At 44.9% G+C, this 13,655-nt stretch overlaps 1 protein-coding gene across 1 annotated transcript in view; it reads left to right on the top strand.

Annotated features, from left to right (window-relative positions):
• Positions 1-9,455: 9,455 nt before the first annotated feature.
• The window catches only part of LOC144761865 (synaptosomal-associated protein 25-like), a 332,753-nt gene continuing 328,553 nt past the window's right edge, over positions 9,456-13,655 (top strand). The window contains exon 1 of the mRNA XM_078647085.1: positions 9,456-9,553. The gene's annotated coding sequence lies outside the window, so the exon portion shown is untranslated. The remainder of the gene's footprint in view (positions 9,554-13,655) is intronic.

Here is a 13,655-nt window from a genome sequence, read left to right on the forward strand (position 1 = left end):
CTGGCAGAATCTCAAGCAATACTCTGGGTGAAGAACCTCTCTATTAAATGGTCAAATGGCAGTCATTTTAAAATACATCTTGTCAGAGATTGGAATTTCTGAAATAATAGGACGTCAATTCAGGCTACCCTGTTTTGATTATATGTCTAGACTTTGTTCTAATTTGACCTAGACATGGTGATATGTAGACACTTGACCCAGAGTAATGTCGCATCAGGTATCCCATCTATGTTATCAGTCAGACAACCTGATACTTTCACAGTTCTTACAAAGAACGATAAGGTTAGATGACATCTGTGTCAAATGGCAGACATGACAATGATTCTGCATAAATGTAGAAAGATGGCAACCTTCATGATCTAAAATGGCTACGGGGCCTACCTAAAATAAAGTCGGAGGAGTCAGACCATGGGATATTTACATCAGCAGGCTGAATGCAGGGTCTACTTTGGTTCTGTTGAAAAAGATACCCTCTCAAAGTCTGACGTGAACAGTCCGGTTCACCATGGAGGAGACCACAAGGAGCAAGGAAGAATGTCGCAGATGGTTATTGCTGTAGTGCGATAAGCAGGCTGTATATTGAGGACAGTCATTTCTGTAGTGCTGAGATCCTGTTGGGTGACGCAGATGGTAATTGCTGGAGCTTTGAGCTGTGGTCAAGGAAGGCTGTAAGTGCTGTAGCATGAAGTTCAGATCTTGTGTTGCTGGTCATCACTGGCAGTCTCTGTGGCTGAAGAGTGGCGTTCAATGCCGCTTCGCGTTGGCAGTTGGTTTGGCCGGGGAGATCCTGACACCTACTGACCCAATCGTGGGGTGTCTTCCCCTTTTAAGTCTAAAAGGAACTCAACTGATTCCCCACCAAGTGTCCAGGGCCTGGGAGGCACCTATTGGGGATCAGGAACTCACTCCAGCAGGTCCCAGTAGGGCTAAGGTAGATCGAGCTGCAGGTTCATGCCGGTCCAGTGCAGTAGGTCAGTTGGGCGTTACAGGTAAGCCTCTGGAGCTTGTTTTATCCCTGTAGCTCAGAACAAGAAACCAGCAGGGCAGGTCTCAAGCAGCAGGGCAGTCCTCTGGCAGCAGGGCAGTCTTCCTTCTGTAGAATCCACAGGTCTAGGAGTGTACTGAAGAGTGGGTCTGAGGGTCCTAGTTTTTTACTCGTGCCAGCTTTGTAGTAAAAGAGGTTTCTTGAGTCCACCCCCTTCCCCCACAAAAGTGTCTGGAATTTTCTGCTTCCCTGTCCTGTCAACAGGATATCTGGAAGCACAATAGACTAGTGTGAAGTTCTTTATGTGTGTGCTGAGGCAGTGCCTTTGAAGTGCAAGCAGGGCTTCATACATCTCCACACCTGCTATCTTTCTTGGATGGCCCATTCTGCCAACACCCAGTCCTTCTATTGTGTTGCTGTCTGGATGGAAACACAAAGGCTAAAACTGCCAACAACAGCTTGTAAAATGACCCAGGAAACAGGCTCAAATGGTTAGGACAAGAAAATGCAAAATTTCTAAAAGAGGCAGTTTCAGAATTGTGACTTAAAATCTGATGTTACTGTTAAATAGGTTTTCAAATTACAATTTCCTAGACACCAAAGAACATTTCTACCTGCTCCCAAACAAAGGTATAACTTATTAAATGTAATACGGTAACCCAATATTATCCTAAAGGAGTGGTAGGCCTCACAGTAGTGAAAAATGAATGTGTGAGGTTTTCACGACCAGGACATGTAAAACATAAAAGTACATGTCCAACTTTTTAAATACACTGCCCCTGCCCTATGGACCATATAGGGCCTACCTTAGCAGTGATATATATGTATTAAAAAGGAAGATTTATTTTGCAAGACCAAAATGGCTGTTCAAAACTGCACAGATGCTGAATTAGCAGACCTGAGGCATGTTTAAAGGGGCTACTTGAATGGGTGGCACAATAAGTGCTGGAGGCCCATTAGTAGCATTTACTTTACCGGCCCTGGGTACATGTAGTACCACTTTACTATGGACTTCTGAGTATATTAAATGTGCCAACTGGGTGTAAGCCAATTTTACCATGTTTAAAGAAGAGAGCACAAGCACTTTAGCATTGGTTAACAGTGGTGACGTGCATAGAGTCCTATGGCCAAGAAAAACAAATTGGGCAAAATATGAGACTTGTAGGCAAAAAGTTTGGGGGAACAAGCCAAGGCTGTCAGGCCTAACAGGTTGTATTTTTGAGGATTAATGGAGGTCAGATATGGTCAAACAGTTTGCAAGGTATGCTAGGAGGTGGTGTGAGGTTAAGTTGAGGTATAGTACAATACAACTGAAGTGCATTAGGATGTGGTTTTCCAGCCAGGGTTGTTGTTTTATATAAAGGAAAAACAGTTTAATAATACCTCCATTTACTAATGTGCACACATTAACACAATGATAAAACAGTAAGAAGCACACAGATCAAAGATGCAATGAAAACAAACCATAATAAAAATGTATTGGTAAAATAAAGGACCTAAACACACACATTAACAATTGGCTTTGATCACTAGATGATTGAAACACTGGCATGACCCTATAAAGATGCAATGTACACAGTGGCTGCTGGGGATCCCTGGAAGTAGTGGGCATAATACTTGCTATGGGTTTACCTCATTGTTAGATTTGGGGGTCTCTAGTTGGCAGAGGTAGGTACCTGTGACCAAAAAGGGACCCTTGCGTCTAGTCAGGGTAAGGGGGTACACTCCTAAAATAACCCCTGCTCACCCCCTTGGTAGCTTGGCACGAGCAGAAAGGCTTATCTCAGAGGCAGTCTGTAAAGCATTTTTGAACACATACAGTAACCCAGTGACAACACTACAGATGGACACCACACAAGTTGTAGTATAATAATAAGTATTTTTATATAGACTTAACACAAGACCACAAACAACAAAAATTCTCAATATTGTACTTTAAAAATGGTAGAAATAGGTTAGCTATCTTTAGATCTAAAATGCGACCTTTACATGCGTAACGCTATACAACTAAAGAGTTTCAGGGATGGTGATGCTTTGGTTCCTTACACGCAAGAACGTGATGCATCGGATCCCTACTGCTGCGTAGGGGATGCGTTGGTTCTTCTCAGCGTGGGGAAGTGATGCATCGGTTTCTTACTGCGCTTCTGTGGCGATGCGACCAGCAGCGCCGTGATGCGATGAAGACCCGGTGCAATGAAACAAAATGGCGTCTTCTCCTTGATGCGACAACGAAGCGTGCACGCCCGACAGCCGTGCGCACGACTCAGCGATTCTTCTGAGCCATGACAGGCCGTGCGAAACGCTTCTCCGGTGATGGGACGGCGTCTGCTGCGACGTCGACACCCTTCTCCAGTGATGCGAGGCACTTCGACGATGCAATGCGACAGCGGTGACACCCTTCTTCAGTGATGCGGCAACAGCGGCTGCGGCAGCGACACACTTCTCCAACGATGTGCCGGTGGATGCTGCGACAGCGACACTCTTCTCCGGCGATGTGAGGCGCTTCTGCGATGCGAAGTGACAACGGCAGTGGTGACACCCTTCTTCAGTGATGCAACTACAGTGGCTGCGGCGGCGGCACGCTTCTTCTTCGTAAGTCGCGTTTCCAGCTCCTTGCGACGGTCCCTCAGAAGGCCCAGCACAACAGCAGGCACTTCAAAAGAACTCAGGGGTGCTGGTTGGTGAAGTCTGTTGTCCCTGAGACTTCAGCAGGACGCACGCTCTATCTTCAAGGCCTTGGAGATCCTTTACAAGTTGATGAAAGTAGCACAAAGTTCTTTTCTACTTTCTTTGGCAGTCAGGCAACCACTGCAGGCCAATCCCTCAAACAGCACTCAGCTTAGAGATATTCAATCAATCAATCAGTACATTTGTAGAGCGCGCTCCTCACCCGTGAGAGTCTCAAGGGGCTGGAGAAAAAAAAAAAGGGGGGGGTGCTGCTACTGCTCGAATAGCCAGGTCTTGAGGTGTTTCCTGAAGGTGAGATGGTCCTGGGTCAGTCGTAGGTGTGCGGGGAGGGAGTTCCATGTCTTCGCTGCTAGGTAGGAGAACAATCTTCCTCCCGTGGTGGTTCTGCGAATCCGTGGGACGGTGGCGAGGCTGGAGGAGCGGAGCTGGCGGGTGGGGGTGTGGAACGAGATGCGGTTGTTGAGGTATTCAGGGCCCATGTTGTGGAGCGCTTTGTGTGCGTGGGTGAGCAGCCTGAATGTGATCCTCTTGCTGACGGGGAGCCAGTGCAGGTTTCTGAGGTGGGCGGATATGTGGCTGTGGCGGGGGATTTCGAAGATTAGTCATGCGGAGGCGTTCTGTATGCGCTGAAGGCGTTTCTGAAGTTTGGCTGTGGTTTCTGCGTATAGGGCGTTCCCGTAGTCCAGTCGGCTGGTGACAAGGGCCTGGGTGACCGTCTTTCTGGTTTTGGTGGGGATCCACCGGAAGATCTTTCGGAGCATGCGCAGGGTGTTGAACCACGAGGACGAGACTGAAGGTGGCTGACGTGAAGGAGATGTTAATGACGTTCCGGAGGTGGGGTGCGAGGGTGGTGTCGGCTTTGTTGAAGATGTGATGAGGGCCTGGGTCGGAGGGGGAGCCGGAGTGGATGGTGTTCATGACGCGGGTGGTATCTTCAGTGCTGATGTGGGTCCATGCGCTGAGGGTGGTGGTGGGGGTCGTTGGTTTGGTGGCTGGGGGCGGGGTCTGGGGTCCGAAGCTGTCGTGTATATCTGTGATCTTGCAGTGGAAGAATGTGGCGAGGGAGTTGCAGAGGTCTTGCGATGGTGTGATGTCGTTGTTGCTGGTGCTGGGGTTGGAGAGCTCTTTGACGATGCTGAAGAGTTCCTTGCTGTTGTGGGAGCTGTTGTCCAGCCGCTCTTTGAACGATGTCCTTTTGGTGGTGCGGATCATCTGGTGGTATTCGCGGGTGGCGCTCTTGAGGGCTGTCATGTTTTCTGATGTCCGCTTGTGGCGCCAGGCTTTTTCGAGAGTTCGGAATGATTTCTTTACAATTTTGAGGGTGTCTGTGAACCATGATGATTTTCTGTTGCTAGTCTTGCCTGGGGGTTCCTCTCCTCAGCAAAGGTTCTTCTTGTTTCCCAAAAGTGATCTAAAGTTCTGGGGTCTGGGTCCCCAGATTTATACTAGCAAATCCTTTGTCCTCTGATGGCAGGGGATCCTGTACCCAGTCCAAACCACTTCTGTGCAGTCCTGGAGCACTTTGTTGAACAGACTCCTTCTTTCCTTTGACAGTGTGGGCCAGGGACATCAGCCGCACCACATGAGGTGGAGCTAGCATTTTGGGAGGTAGGCACAGCCCTATTCAGGTCCCAGGTGCAACTCCCCCCCCATCTACATGCAGATAGCTCTATTCAGCCCTGTGCTGACTCATCCTGTCTCCTGGAATTCCCCAGCCCCTGTTACTCAAACTCCAGACAAGAAAAACACAAACTTTCTAAAAGTGGTATTTTTAAACACAGAATGTTAAAACCAACTTCACTAAAATATGTATTTTATCATTCTGAGTTCAGTCATACTAAACTCGAATTTCTACCTAGTTCCCTGAGTTAGTTAGAATTATAAAATGTTATAATCAAACTCCCTATTCTGGCCTATGGGGAACAGTTAGCCTTGCAATAGTGAAAAATGAAAATGGCTGTAATTCACTATCAAGGCATGCCACACACATCAGGGCATGTCCTACCTTTTACCTACAATGCACCCTGCCCATGGGCCTACCATAGGGCTGACTAATATGCAGAAAAGGGAAGGTTTAGGGACTGGCAAGTGGGTGCATTGACCCAGCCAACATGGCAGTACCAGACTGCCCACAGGCTCTGCAATGACAGACCTGAGACACACTTTACAGGCTGTTTCTGTGGGTGGCACAATCAGTGCTGCAAGCTCACCAGCGGCATTTGATTTACAATCCCTGGGCACATGTAGTGCACTGTACTAGGCTCTGATAAGTAAACCAAACCAGCCAATAATGGAGACACCAATCCATACATCACTTTACCATTGGGAGCACTTGTACTGTGGCACTGAATAGCACTGACACAGTGCCCAATGCATCTATAACCAGCAAAAACACATGAGGCAACAGCAAACAAATGGAAGGCAGACCCACGCCAACAGTGCCAGGTCTAACACTCATTATTTTAACATCCACTGTATCTCCCTCTGAAACACACTTGCACACACACACTTTCACAATTACTGACTGTCACTCAAAACTACTGGCATAGAGGGACTCGGATTTGAACTTCTGGGGCGCAGGCATTCTGCTTTAAGAGAAGCAAGGGAGTGAATAAAACAGTTTGAGTAAGTTTGACTGAGTGAGTGAGGGTGAGATTGTGAGAGGGGGTGGGAGTGAGTCAGGGGTGCATCTATCAATGGTGCAACAGGTACACGTGCAGTTAGAAGCTCTTACACTCTTTTCCCTATTGTAACCCCTACCCTAATGTGACCCTGTGGTCACTGAAGTTTTTATGGCTGGGATTTGCTCTGCCCCTGACAGTTGGGCAGCATGGGAATTTCGGCTTACAAGAGAAGACAAAATGATAGTGTGAGGGAGTGTGGCTGCTGCTGTCCTATGTGGATCAAATGATGGCTAAGGAGTGGTTAGACACACAACTGTTCTCCTATTGTTGAAGAACCCCTCTAGGGACCCTTCCACGCTCACCAACTATAGGCGGATCTTCCTGCTACTATTCATGGCCAAGGTCTTATAATAAATCATCAACAGACACCTCACCAAATACCTCAACAACCACCAACTCCTCCACACCACTCGGTCTGGTTTCAGACCCAACCCCAACATGGAAACCGGTCTTATCCCCACCATGGATGACATCTGCATCACTCTGTGGAGAAGTGTGGCTCACTGGTTAGAGGAGGCAGACCTGGAAGCAGAGGTCAGCTCGGGACCAGGGTTCAATTCCCGGCTCCGCGGGGTCTTGAGTCCTAAAATGTCCATGGACTTGACAATTCTCGCTCCGGTGCCTACTCGATTCACGGGTTCACACTCTGCGACTCTGGGCAATAGCTTGCTTAATCTCCACAACGGCCCCTCGCTGCGGGATGCCTGGCTTTCACCTTGCGGATACCCTGTCGGGGTTATCTCACAGGGGAATACCAGGACGGGTTCCCTAAGCAAGCGCTTAGAAACCGCTCGGTGATAGTCTCCATCCCATCCTTGCCCAACGCCTACATAACATCAAAATTCGAGGACACACACTCCAATGGATCTGCCCTTTCCTGATTGGAAGAACCCAGTTATTCAGCGTGGCATCATACACCTTGGATGCATGTGACTTCATAGACACTTTATACATTGCAAGTAAGTTAAGCATGACTACCTTTATGCAAAGCTTCCAGAGGGCTCACCGTGACAAGGATTGTGGCTGTTGTTGGAGTCAGGTTTCACCCCTTCAACCAACAACCCATTTTCTCACAACTGTGTACAGCAATACTAATACCTTTTCACCTCTGACACAATAATGCAGTCCCTACAGCATTCCTGACACATGATTCCTGTAAATGTGCGCATGACCCTTACTGGCAATAGATGAACCCTATACTCCCCTCATCACATCCTTGTAATTCTACACACCCTGCAAAGGAACCTCTTACATATGGTGCAACCTACATTGACCACGCTGTGTGACAGATATAGATATGCAACAGTGTGACTGTTGCTGAAACTATATGAGAAGATGACTTTGGACACATTTGAAACTGAAAGACAGGTGTATTTTGGACAAGTTTAGACATGGTTAATGTGTGGTATATTTCCTTGGCACATTATGTACTCTGTGTAGCCCTCACATTTTGCGTCATAATGTTTGGTACTCTAGACGATGATGTTATTGGTCTTGGTCAGCCCTCCGTGCCTTTAGCTGACCATGCAGCATCCATAATGTGACCATTCTGAGGTATGATGGACATGATGTGGCAATGTATTCATCCATCGTGCACCTGGCTCTCTGGTACCACCAACTTCCACTCTACTGGCAATTCCATCCAGGCTTCTGAAATGTAGGATGCTCTGCACCAAATCCCATTGCAGACTTGACATGATATGGGTGGGAAAACACTGTGTTGACCTGGCATTTATCTTGTAGTTCCTTCTGTTCATGGGTGTAGCTTGGCCGGTTGAGATGTTCAGATGGCTGCTATAGGAAGAAGGTAGCTGGGGTTTGTGCCTACTGCATAAAACGGTTGTCTTTGTGTGGCTCAGGTGCGCTCGTACTATGAGCACTGTGTTAGCCTCTGTGGCTTGGCTAGGAGATCATGTGTAACCTTCCTGACCCAGACCACTGTGTAAACGTTCCTAGAGAATTTGACGATTATGTATTTCTTGGAAGCTTAACTTGTTTTTATGTGCATATATGCATTATGTGCATTACTGGAGTGGTATTTCTGCACCCGAAAATATCAAATGGAAAATTAACAGGTTTGAAATTTTCACACCTGATAATACCAAAACAGTGATCTGTAATTTGAACCCATAATCATGCATGGAAGATGCAGACTCGCCAGAATAATCAGTATTTTTACTAAGTACACAATTAACACAGGTTTAGCGGATTTTACATTCATTTAATTATAGTAAACATATAGAATTATAGATGAGTAACAGTGAATTACCAGTTTTTTCACCAAGGGGTTCTGAGTGACATCAAACAGACAACTAGTGCGAAGCTCGAGTTGACTATGATGTCACTCAGAACCCAGAGGTGAAAAACATCTTTGTAATTCACTTTTTATGTTATGTCTGGACCCCAAAATTGTGTGCCCCTGCTTTCAACTGCTATGTAGTGGCAGAGGAGAAGAGGGAGAGCCATACATACCATGGCCTCTGTTATGTATCCCTGTCCCTAAGGAAAAGAAATACCTTACCTGCCATTTTTAACCAAAACCCACTACCTTCACTGCCTTCTTTCCCCCTCCAGCTCCTTTTCAGTTGAAGCAGACAAGCAGCACTATGCTGGCAGACTCTGAGACAGCCCTGTCACCCGGCTTGAAAGGCCTTTATGACATCACAACAGTTGACAACCAGTTTTGTTATCAACTGTTGTGATCAGGGCCGGACTGGCTGTAGCGGGCATTGGGCGTTTCCTTCGGAGGCTGGAAGGATGGGGGCCGGTTTTGCAGCTGTGGGGGTTATCGTTGTTAATGGATGCAAATTTTGTAGCGGTGCTGCAATATCGGCCCCCAGTAACAAAAGCGACAGCGCTTCTCGCCTACAAAACCCCACCCCTCCCCCGGTTCGACCAAATTGCTAGGGCTGCTTTGGGTTTCCAGTCTGTCCATGGTTGTGATGTCATAACAAAGAGTTATGACTTTCAGAAAGTGAAATAAAAGATAGAGGCACTCTATGAGAGCCATACATAACATAACATTCAATAGGGCAGTTGGGGCATGAAGTATCTACAAGTTTGCATAAACATTAAAATGATCTTTACCTTTTTGTTTCAGAAAATTGCCCGCAACTGGACAAAGGAGATCGCCACATAAATCAAGAACAAGCACAAACACAGGATTTTAAGAATAAGGCAACAATAACTCAATAAGGTAATTTCAACATTATGGATTCTGTCGCATGAATGAAAACAATGACAGTGCGCGCTCACTGTGTTTCTCTGTTTCAGCAGGAGCTCACAGAATGCGTCACTAAAGCCCCCCACAGGCACCAACCACGGCAAACAAAGGGTGCACATCCTCAACCAAACTGTACAGAATTCCAAACCGAAATCATAAAAAAGCGGTCTTAATTATTGGCCTTGTCAAGTAGATTTTTTTTTTTTTAAACACGACCAGGCCTCATTGCTCTTCGCATGGTTTGCACCTCAGTAATTACAGAAGCCATTGTTCAGTTTTCCTTCCACTGCCTGCTGTACAGAAAGCCGTATAGTGTATCTTCCAGAACATTTGCATAATAGACCTTATTTTAGCATAATGTAAGGAGCCCTGAGCTCGTCAAAAGCGCGTAGACGGGCAATGGAACGGGGTGATGGGCAATTTAAGAATGCTTCGTCTACGTCGTTTATCAGTACATATTCCTTCGCCAGAGTTCTCAAAAAGCAGTGTCACAGATAATCTCGATGTCATGCTCAGCCCCAGCTGGAGTGTCTGTGTGTTTTCACAGGGAGACCCGCCTTTAAAGAGTATTAAAGTAATCTCCCTTGGAGCTGACAGAAGCACTTATCCCTGGTACAGGGTCCTGATAGGACGCCTCCTCCAGATGGCGCGTGCATGGATTAGGCCGCACTTCAGGTATACGACGAAGATTCAGGAAACAAATGCGTAGCGCGTGACAGCAAACATGACATCAGTCTTGCTATAACTGGAAGGTATGTCAGTCTTTCGGTTCTGCTTCGGTAACTTAACTGTGCCAGATGCAATATGCAGAATTCACGTGGAAAGTTTAATTCTGTAACATTTGTAGAAGGGGGATAACATTTGCGTCATTATTTTCATATCTGCGCGGTTCCAGTTCTTGTGTAGTTTCGTGTTTTATCAGCAGCTGCTATTTTAATTTTACTGCTTATGTACGGCTGCAAACGAGATTTCCATTGATTACGAGGAAGGGGTTTGTGTGTTGATTTTCGATTGGATAACTTCGAAATGGTCACGGAATGGCATTAACTCCTCACCCATTCCTTTCCTTGTACCAGTACTTAGTTGTGGAAGTGTACACAACTTCCACAATAGTCATCATGTTGCTTTGTTTATCTATTCGAGACCAAGCTGCTCATATCTTCTCAGCAGTTGCACTTTATAATACCTTGGAGTTTTATTCAAGTTCCCCAGAAGTGTGTTTTATTTTACACCAATGCATCTTCATGTGCTTCTGTTTGTAATTTTAACTTGATCGATTGTTTTGATGTTTTATGTACCCTGGTGGTTTGCTCCACCCTTTTATGATTTTAAAGAAGTCAAATAAAATTATTTTTCACTCACTTGTCATCATGTTGGTCAGAAAAAAACACCTCCCCAGAGTTTGGTAGTTCAGCAATAATGCTCTACCCTTGCTTTCTGTACGTCTACTGACAGACTGCTCAGTTTTGGATTGCAAATGCATTTGGGTGCAAAGAAAGAGAGTTCTTGGCTAGACCAGTGGAGAGGTGCTGGCGCATGGCACAGGAGACCATCAGGCCCTGACGGACTTGTTCAAGATGGTGGGAATTTCTTGCTAAGTTGTACCATATGGGCTTCCTTCCCTCTGGGCTCACCATCAAAGTTCCATTTGATCCTGCGATCATGTTGATGTGGAAGTTGTAGCCTACTAGGCCAAGAGAGTGAGAGTGATGGGTCGTGGCCATTTTAGAGTGGGATAGAAAAGACTATTGTAATTATTGGGTATCGATGAGGTGTTGCATTTCAAATAAGGTTAAAAAATCTGCGAGGCACGGAGGCATTGAGAGTCACAAACATTTCTTGGGACTGAAGGGTGTCATCTAAGTGGTAGGTATATCGATTTTGTGCTGACCTACTGGTTGCTCCGAAAATATGAGAAAGGACAGATTGTAGAGGTGTTACATTTTGCTTCTTTCCCTTTCTTTATGTGTATATGTTTCTTTAGATATCTAGCTTGAGCTTTGTAGTTCTGGAATGGAATGTGTGGTGGCTGTTGTACAATGCGGTACTGATCATTGATCTGTTGAGACCAGTACTGTGCTGTTGGAATTAAAGCCTATTCCCGAACGTTACATTTGGACTTCTAGAGTGTTTAACCTTCAACAAGAGGGTGAAGACCCCTGCCACAAATGACCACTTGTGTTTCCAATTTGTTGACCACAGATGTCCATGCACAAATCATAAAAAGATTGTTAGTGTAGTGGTGTCAATAAGTGGCCATAGCTTTAGTTACCAGATTCCTAATCAAAATGTATTGTATCGAATACAAAATACCTTTATGCACTCAATCTGTGCTAGTTCACCCAATGCTAGCCATTTTAGCAGAATGTCCCACAGACTTCTTGAACAATTCTAGTTAGAATAATCTGATAATATTTCATGGGTGTCTGGATGTGACAGATTTGAAGATGGTCCGGTGACTTTTGTATAAGTTTAATGAGGGCAGGGCTGAGGAATGGATGAAGAGGTAATGCTTTGATTATTTTACCATTGATCTCTTCAGTCTGCTTTCTTTTGTTCCTCCTCGGATTCTTTTTCAGCTTCGATATTTGGCAGAGTCAGTTATCGCAAGAGGAGTTTTAGGTAGGCCTGCCCTTTACTAGACTGTAGTGCTGGGAAGAAACAGTTTTATATACCGACTATATATACTTCTTAGAAAGCGTAATGCCTGTTGTGTCATCCTCCTACTCACTGTGCTTGAATAAAGCCTGATCCATCTATCATCCATTACCAAATTACATGTGTATGATCTCCCTTTAATATTATGCATCTTTTATTTTCTGGAAGGCCTGGTGAAGCCCATGAGCTCATCCGGTCTGTCAATTAACACCTTGAAATCTTGACCATTTAATGCACACACATATATATTACATCTAATAATTAAATTGTGTAAGCAGGTATTTTTTGTAGGAGTATCTAGCCTGAACCTTATTTGTTGAGTTCCCAGTTACTCCTAACACATAGATTGTTAGCTCTTTAAATTCTGTAAATTCACCATTCAACTATCCTCTAGCAAGATTAGGGAGAATTGGCACAGGGAGTGCTTGAATTCTTGATCATCGCTATTGACAAAACATCCATAACTTATATGGTCATAACTTATATGTGAATGCCATGTTTCTCTTTTGTTTATATATCATTATATGTGAGGTATAACACTCATTCTCTTGTGGGATGTCAGGAATCCAATGTATGTTCCATGAGATCCTTCCTGAGCTCACAGCTCTCGCCTTAAAAATGATATGCAAATAGGATTCCTTGGGGAACGGTTAGGAAGAAAAAGCAAAATAAGTGGTAAGAGGAAGTCATCAAAACCTTGCAGTTTGTCTCCATACATTTTTCATGCTACACTGAAAATAGAGAAGACAGCTATGAAAATTGTTTTTTTTTATTTCATGTTAACAACTTTCATGGCTTGGATAGCTCTGTACCTGATAAAAGAAAGCCTCTTTCATCAGCTAATAATTATCTTCTAGCAAGATGTTGCTAAATTGTATCCAGATAAAAGTTGCCATCTCATGTAGTGTCTCACAATATTTGTAATAGTATTGTCTGTTGCATAACCCACCTCATGTAAATGGTGAAGTAACCTAAAAACGTGAACTAGAAACTTACAGTTCATTATACAAGATTTCAGCAAAATAGCTATGGTTGTTGGTCTGCAAAACTCTTTCTTTTTGCAAGTCTGTTAACCCCACAGACATGATAAAAAGTTCTACAAACAAGAAAAATGAAGTCTATCTTACTGGAAATCAGAGCTTTGAACTGGAAACAAATAATTTCGACCTATAAATGTGTGGGTGTCCGCAATATTTTGGGTTACTCGCGCTCCTGGTCTACTACCGCAACTTAGCGAAGCATTGGTGTATCAACCGTACTGCATCTTCCCCTTTAATATTGCGTAATATAATTGATGATCTTGTTGCAAAATTGCCAATTAATTGTATTCCCAATCCAGGGCAGAGGCAACCCGAATACGTTTTGAATCTATTTTAGCACTTCAGGCAAAACAGCAAATGATGGTGTATCATGAGTT

This window comes from Lissotriton helveticus, chromosome 6 (assembly GCF_964261635.1).
Source record: "Lissotriton helveticus chromosome 6, aLisHel1.1, whole genome shotgun sequence".
Taxonomy (NCBI): domain Eukaryota; kingdom Metazoa; phylum Chordata; class Amphibia; order Caudata; family Salamandridae; genus Lissotriton; species Lissotriton helveticus.